The sequence below is a fragment of the Condylura cristata genome, unplaced genomic scaffold, assembly GCF_000260355.1.
Source record: "Condylura cristata isolate star-nosed mole 26May11 unplaced genomic scaffold, ConCri1.0 scaffold00008, whole genome shotgun sequence".
NCBI lineage: Eukaryota > Metazoa > Chordata > Mammalia > Eulipotyphla > Talpidae > Condylura > Condylura cristata.
Genome location: NW_004567109.1, coordinates 17,707,290 through 17,714,728, shown reverse-complemented (window position 1 = coordinate 17,714,728; position 7,439 = coordinate 17,707,290). Strand labels below are relative to the sequence as shown.

At 48.9% G+C, this 7,439-nt stretch overlaps 1 protein-coding gene across 1 annotated transcript in view; it reads left to right on the top strand.

Annotated features, from left to right (window-relative positions):
• Positions 1 to 6,176: 6,176 nt before the first annotated feature.
• Positions 6,177 to 7,439, top strand: part of DLGAP3 (discs, large (Drosophila) homolog-associated protein 3) — a 51,599-nt gene continuing 50,336 nt past the window's right edge. Inside the window, exon 1 of the mRNA XM_004678774.2 lies at positions 6,177 to 6,245. The gene's annotated coding sequence lies outside the window, so the exon portion shown is untranslated. The remainder of the gene's footprint in view (positions 6,246 to 7,439) is intronic.

Below are 7,439 nucleotides of genomic sequence, written 5' to 3'. Positions count from 1 at the left end.
GCCCACGCCCCGGGCTCCGGCTGCCTCGGCGTCGGCTCCGCGGGGAGGGGAGAGGGTTGGGCCTCCTCCGTCGCCCCCGCCTGGGCCTGGTGGCCCGAGGGCCTGACCCGAGGGACGGGCGGAGGGACCACGCGGAACGAGGACGGGCTCAGTGGGGTAGAGCCGCGGGGACCGGTCAGCCCCGGCCCAACCTTCGCCTGACTGGAGGTTTGGGTCTGGGAGGGAGTAGCCAGCTGGGTTGTGGGGGGAAGTGGTGGATTCTGGAGATCCGGAGAGAAGTTTCCTAGGCAGGTGTGTGAGTGTGAATGCGTGACACTGTGTCCGCGATGAGCGTGTGAGTGTGTCAACGTGTGGGTCTGTGGGTGACGGGTGTTCCAGGAAGGGTGTGCAGTGCGTGCGTGCGTGTGTCACTGTGGGTGAGTGTGTGAGCATGTCAATGGGTGTATGCAGTGTTATGTGTGTCTGTGAACCTGTGTCTGTGTCTCTGAATGAATGTGTGTGTGCTGGTGTGACTAGGTGTGTCTGAGTGGGGCCAGGGATCTGGCCTGTGTGTGTGTGGCTGTGTGAGAATGTATCAGAGCAGGATTCACTTTGTATCACCCACATGTGAGCTTTGTTCCCCATGCTCCCCCCAGGGGATTCCTGGTGGTGTGAGGCTTGGGACCTGGAGATCAGATCAGACTTTTCAGAGGTCAGATATTATCCTTTCCCCAGGGACTCCACATCCCTAACTCAGGCTAGAGTTCCATGGCACTGCTACCGTCCCCACCTTCACCTACCTCAGGGGCAGTAATGCTACTGGATGTGACCTTCCTGCATGTTGTGGCCCCTGGTGGTGTGGGACCTGAAATGTGTGTATTTCTTCTTGGGGTTTGGGAACTTGTGTCATCCCAGTAATGTTTTTTCTAAGGCCCTTAAGAGCCAGGAGCTGAGGCCAGGTGGAAGCTTCTGCCCTGTTCTTAGTCATCAAAGCAGGTGGTTGCCTCCCAGACTTCCAAACCCTAAATCTCTTAAGTTCTGGATCATTAGTTGTAGCTCACTGCTCCAGGTGGGTCTGTACTAAAACTCTGAAGTGATGATGATGATGCCCTTATATCAGTCCAGGGATTTTGAAAAATACTCCTTTCTAGATCCTTTCTTCTTATTTCAACAGTCTCAGGAAATAGGCCGGGCAGGTTATGTCATATAAAATTGCCAGTATTTGACTTTTTTTTTTAACCTATAAATCCAGCAATTTCATGTGGGTTAGCCTAATATAATGACAATTTAAGATGAGGATGTTGAAGCTTTACACATAACCACACACTGCTAGTTAGTTTACAGTTCATGTGTTTTGGTGACTCAAAGAGCTGGATTGGGGCAGGGTTAAGGAGTGGTACTTCTTTGATGTGTTCTTGCTGACTCTTGGGGTACTGCCTCCATCTCCAGCCGGCATTTCCTGAATACTGGGGCTACTTCTACACTCAGCTGCCAAGGCCTAAAATGGAGAGAGGGGGAGAATCGAAGAGGGAGAGAAGGGAGAGGCTTCGTGAGTTGGCAGTGAATCAGGGTCTAAAAAGGGAGCTGGGAGGGCTAGGGTGGCAGGTGTTTCTAAAAGGAACATGAACATAGGATGAACAGCCTCAGATAAAACCCCCGCATCTCCTACCCCCATGCCCTACTGATCTGGCAGGGAATGCCCACTGCATTTTATGCCAGGGGGCTCATGTCCAAGGAGTGAGCTTATATGTATCAATAGAATGATGGCCAAGGGAGGAAAGGTAATTTATTGGTCCAACCTCTTATAAATTGAGCACTGAAGCCCAGAGAAGAGAGGGGACTTGCCCAAGGTCACACAGCAAATTTATGGGTTCCTGGCTCATAAATTGGGGACATTCCAACCCTCCATGTTTCTTTCCATTCCTGGAAACCTCTCCATCAATCCTCTCCCATCCACTGCCCACCTTGCTCATCAGAGTTGAATAGAACAGATTTTGAGAGAAGAAATGAAGATTCAGTAAGCCTAAAGCTGTCACTCTTTTAACCTTTCCAGAGAGAGGGATTCCTGTTGATGAGGGGCTGGACCTGCCACATGCCAGGCTCAGAGGTTTGTCTATGGCAGTACCTGTTTTCAGTTGCTACCTGGAACCTCATATCACCTCTCCAACTGATGTTGGTGCTTGAGCTGGTTAAGCTCCACTTTCCTTCATTTCACCTAGTTTCTGATATATTTTACCTCTAGCTGACCTGACAATTCCTTATTTTATGGATTTCTGTTCAGTAGAGAAACTTCCAGGGCTTGTTTGATTATGGAAAGGTCTTCTGTTCAGTAGAGAAACTTCCAGGGCTTGTTTGATTATGGAAGGGTCTGTAGTTACCCTTAAACCCTTCCTAATTAGGGCCTCCCTAGTGGCACAAGGGGTTTATTAGTAGCACTATGAAGCTATTCACAGCCACTACAGTATGAGTTCAGTCCCTGGCCAGGGACCTATACCCATGGTGCAGCAGACCTCTCCTGTCTTGCTCCCTGCTCCCCTCAGCAATGTATTTCAGTCAGTCTGCTTGTTCTGCTCCCTTCTTTGTCTCTGGTGGATCCTCTCACTCTTCCCCTCCCCTCCACCTCTGGCCTGTACCCTAGCTCTTCTATGCATAAGTAACTAAAGCTTTAAAAAATCTCTTCTTAAAACCTTCTAGGAGATTAGGGTAAATGACAGAGAAAAAAGTATTCCTATTTTGCAGATGGAAAGACAAATTCAGAGAGGGGCCTCTTATTTGGTTGGGTTTTCTCTTTAATCTACTTAGATCAAAGAAGCTCTCGGAGTGAGGGAATGAAGGGAGCAAATGACAGTAGAAGCTTTAGTCTAGAGGGAATTCTAAAGATCCCTTCTAGTGTCTTACCATCTCCATGGTCAGGAAACCTTTCCAGAGTCTGATTTCATTCCCATGCAGTGGATTCAAAGCTTTGTCTCTCAGTGGGGGCTGGAAGAACAGCTGTGTACCCTTCACTATACAAGCATCATGTCCCAATTCGCTCTTTACCCATCTTCCCCCTCCCCTCCAGTCTGAAGGCTGCTGGCTCAGCGGGCCTCCTGCCGTCTGGGGAGTCTGGGTTTGAGCTAGGGTGAGGCAGTGACACCATCGTTATGGTAACGAGCTGCCAGCTCATGGTTGCTAATAACTTGTCAAGTCCTTGGGCTCAAATGCAGCATGTCTTCCCACCAAGCCTTCTCCCCATGCCACAGAAAGAAAAAGTGAGGCTATGAGGGAGACTCCTGCAACAAGGGGGTCTAGGGAGGAGGGTGACCTTGTTCTAGAGGTTGTAGCTGGAGAGCTGAGGGGAGGTCACCTAGGGACTGGTTTACACATATTATGTAAGTTTGCATGGGCTGTTACATGTGAATACATCCAGAACATGCTTGTGTAAACCTGTACATGCTAGCTGGCACACTCATGTTTTGTACACAGCTATCCACATACAAACATATTCATGCTTGTGCATGAATACTGCCTCTACCATCTGCACATAAGGCACCCAAGAAATCTGGGTTTGTGGGGGTGTCCAGGTATGTGGGAGGGGATTTGATCTTTTTCTGATGCAGCTTCAAAGTGTCTTGTTAACAAAGGGCCAGAATGGTCCCAGAGTTCCTTCTTCATTCCAGAGAAATGCTCAGAATAGGAGAGGACTGGGGGTAGTGTAGGGGCCCAGACTCCGAGCTCCCGAAGGCCCCTGCCTCTCTGCCCTTTGAGCTCAGGTATCCCCTGCCCCCCATTCTCTGTTCTTTCTCGTCCTTTTCTCTTCCTGTGTGTAAATATTAAAGAGCTGAGCCTCCAGGGCTGATGTAGACATGGGGAGAGAATGAAATTAAAAAGGATTCCCTCGCCCCCACCCAGACACCTCCACCCCTCAGTCCCCCGCTCTTGCCTCCTCCCCTCTTCTTTTTCCCCTCCCCTCACTCAGTGCTTCCACATGTCTCTCCTCCCCCCAGTCCAGATGGGAGCTGGCTCCTTCAGAAAGGGGGCTCAGAGCAGGGTGTGGGGAGCTACCTCTCTCTGCCTCCCCCCACCACATCTGCCTACAGGACTTGGAGCCCTCACGTGAGTATTTCTTTTATTTTTGGGGTAGTGTTTAAGAAGGAAAGTGGTTTTTAGAACCAGCTGTGAGTGGCGTTGAGAGGCTCAGGGCTGAAAGGAGGTGGGTGGGGTCCTCTCTCTCTTTCCTCAAGGGATGTCTCATGCCTGGGCTTCTTTTCTCTCTTTGGACATAGAAGAAAGGGAGGGGTACCAGGTGCCCCCGGTGGGTGGCTGGGCGCGAGTGTGGAAGAGGTAAGGGAGAGAAGGACTTCTAAAGAGAGTGTGTGGTGGGGGTGAGCCTTTATTTTCTGGCGTCCTGGGTATCTGTCAATCGAGCCCTCTGAGTCGCCGGGAGCTGTCCCGAGTGCTGAACGGGACTCGGAGGGGATTGGCTCCTTCAGCACTGTCCCGAGTTCTGAATGGGGCTGCGTTGGCGAAGGAAAGGCCGCCGGGCAGTGCTGAGGGCTCACTAAAAAATTCTCCCAGATGACCCACTTTCCAAGGACAGAGTCCTTGAGTGGAATGATAGATTTTGGGGTCTTTCTTCTAGCTTTAGGCCTTAGAGTTTTTAGTGGTATTTGAGAAAGCGACTCCTCTTTCTCTGTGAAAATGCCCCCTCCTCTTTCCTAAACTACCATAGGGGTAAGTGTGGTGGTAAGGCTGGCTGTGAGTTCTCTTCTCTCAAATAGTTTTTAGTGCAACAGTCTTGCACCAGCATTTCTCCTACTGGGTTCCAGAAGTTAGGCTCAAGTCAGTTCTGGATTAGGAGAGTTTAGGCTTGTTGATTAGCCCTGAGGTGGACATAGTTCACACAGGAGTCCAGGATAATTTGATTGACCACGTGGTCAATCAATTCCATACTTTGGAATTCAGGACTGGGGGACAGGAAAATATTCTGTAAGCCTGTTTTATGTTTTGTCTGCACCAACCACAGCTCAGGGCAACATTTGGGAGAGACTTTTGTTGAGGAGGAAGATTTCCAAGCAAAGGATTAAAGGAGTGGGTGGGGTTGTTCAGTGCGAAGAAGCAGAGGAGGAGGCTACTGGAAATGGGGTAATGGGGGAAAAAGGAAGATATGGGGGAGAAAAAATATTCAACTTGGGGGTGGGATCCTCATTTCCTTTGGAAATCTTTCACCAGTAACCTAGGACCAGGGTCATCCCAGTTTTCTGGGTTCGTATACTGCCTTCATAACTCTAAAGGGAATACAGTACAGAGTTGTTTCTCCAGGTCCTTATCCTTGTCATCCCAGGGGGGTGAAAGTCAAATGTCAGGACATGCAGATGAGACTGTGGGGGAGCAACAGGCAGGAGGGTTTGCTGGCAGCTTTACCTCCCATCCCCAAGAGCACAATCAAATATTCAAATGGGATCCTTCTTGGGGGGCAGAGGAAGGTGAGGGTTTCCAGATGATGCTGGGCAAAAATTGGGCGTGGCAAGGAGTTCAAGAAAAGGGACCTTAAATTGAGCCAGTTCATCCCTTTCCCAGATGTAACTTCCACTTCATAAGGAGCCCTTCACCCATCATGTTTTTGATGTAATTCATCAAGATGATTCCTCCCTTCTTTAGCTACTTGGGAGGAGCTGAGTTTTCCTATGCTGTGGGTGCTGGGAGGTGGTGGGTGTGGGTGTGGGTGCCTGTTTGGGGAGGGGAGGTGTTTGTGCTCCGCTCAGCTCCCTTGGTTACATAACAGCTTTGATAAGACTTTACTTTGGAGCTGTTGCTAGTGCCTGAAACAGTCACCCCTCCACCCCCACATGGAATGCTGGATGTCCACCCCCTTCTCCCTGGCCCCTTGGAGAAACCCGCTATCCATGATCCAGTGCCCTGGTGTCTGCTTTCCTGCCAGAAGCCACTTGAGTTTGCCACCCAGCTCCTTACCTATCTTTTGTTTTTAAATATTTACTTCCTTTGTCATATTGAGCCAGGTCACTCCTTTACATTTTTAAGCCTCCAGGTCTAGCCTTTCCTTGTCAGCGTCCTTGACTGGGATGACAAGGGTTCACTGATGACATGAAGCTGCCCTCTAGGGAAAAAGAGAGGCATCTTAGGAGGTTTTAGGATGCAGAGATAATTGTGTTACTGTTTCTTTCTCTGCCCAGTAGCTGTTTTGGAGTCTGGAAGCAGTGAACCGTAGCCAGAGGGACTGGGAGGAAGAACCTGGCGTTGATATTTTCCCTGTTAGAATTAAAAAGGTGTGTGTGGGGGGGTTGGGGGGTGGGGCGTGGGCTGCCTCTTGAGTAAGAAGAGGTGCACCTACTCTGAAGTATACCTACTGCCTTGTTACCTGCTTCCCAGGTTGTCTGAAGAAATATTGGTTTTTCCAGGTATGGGATAAGGGGACAACAGAGCCCTTCTTTAGAATGACCTTTTTTTGAGAGTGGGTGGGGATAGGATGTGTCCAGGAGTGGGCATAGCCTACTGTTAATAGGAACAAGTTCCCAAATGGAGAAGTGGGAATCTGACAGGAGGAGAGAGCAAATGCCAACATGAGGTGTCACTTGGAGAGAAATGGACTTCTGCTTTGTGTCCAAAACAGAGGTCAAAAGAGGGGCTGGATATTGCTGCGATTTCAATGCTGTCTATTTCTGCTTGTGGGTAACGCACATATGTGTGAGTATGATGTGTAAATATGCATAAGCACAGTTATACGTTTGTGAATAGGTGTGGACACATATACTTGTGTATGTACGACTATGCAACTGTGAAGGTGATTATTAATGTGTTTGTGTAGGTGTGGGCTGAATATATGGGGTGCACCAGTGAAGCACATATGTGAGTGTAAGAACGCGTGTGAGCATAACATGGGGGCCATGTATATGTGCATGTGAATTAACAGCATATGAATAGATGCACCTAAGTTGAGGCATATATGTGAACAAATGAGACAGAATGAAAGGATGAGAAAGAGAGAGGGAGGGGGAGGGAAAGAAATTGATTCTGAATGAACATTGGGGCTGTTCTAAAGTTATTTTCTCACAAGCTTGACTTGATCCACCTGATACCTATGACTCTTCTCCAGGAAGCAGTCTCCTTGATGTCTCTCAGCTTCTCATGTCACAGGGGCCCAACTCTTCAGCACCACCATTCATTCGAAGGGAGTTTGCAAGGAAGAAACCTGTATGGGCTTTGGGGACAGCTGAATGAGGGAGTCAAACCCAAGGATGATCAAATGCTGTGGTGCTCAGGGGTATATGTGGGAAAGAGTATGGGCGTTGAAATGAGTTTCAAGAATCAAGCAGAATAAATCTGGCTTAGTGACCCCAGTGCATGCCTAAGCCTCACACATACATGACATGTGGCAATATGTGTGCATATATGTGTATATTAAATATATCACTCCTCTTTGCTGAATATGCATATTTCAAATACATTTTACAACATGCATG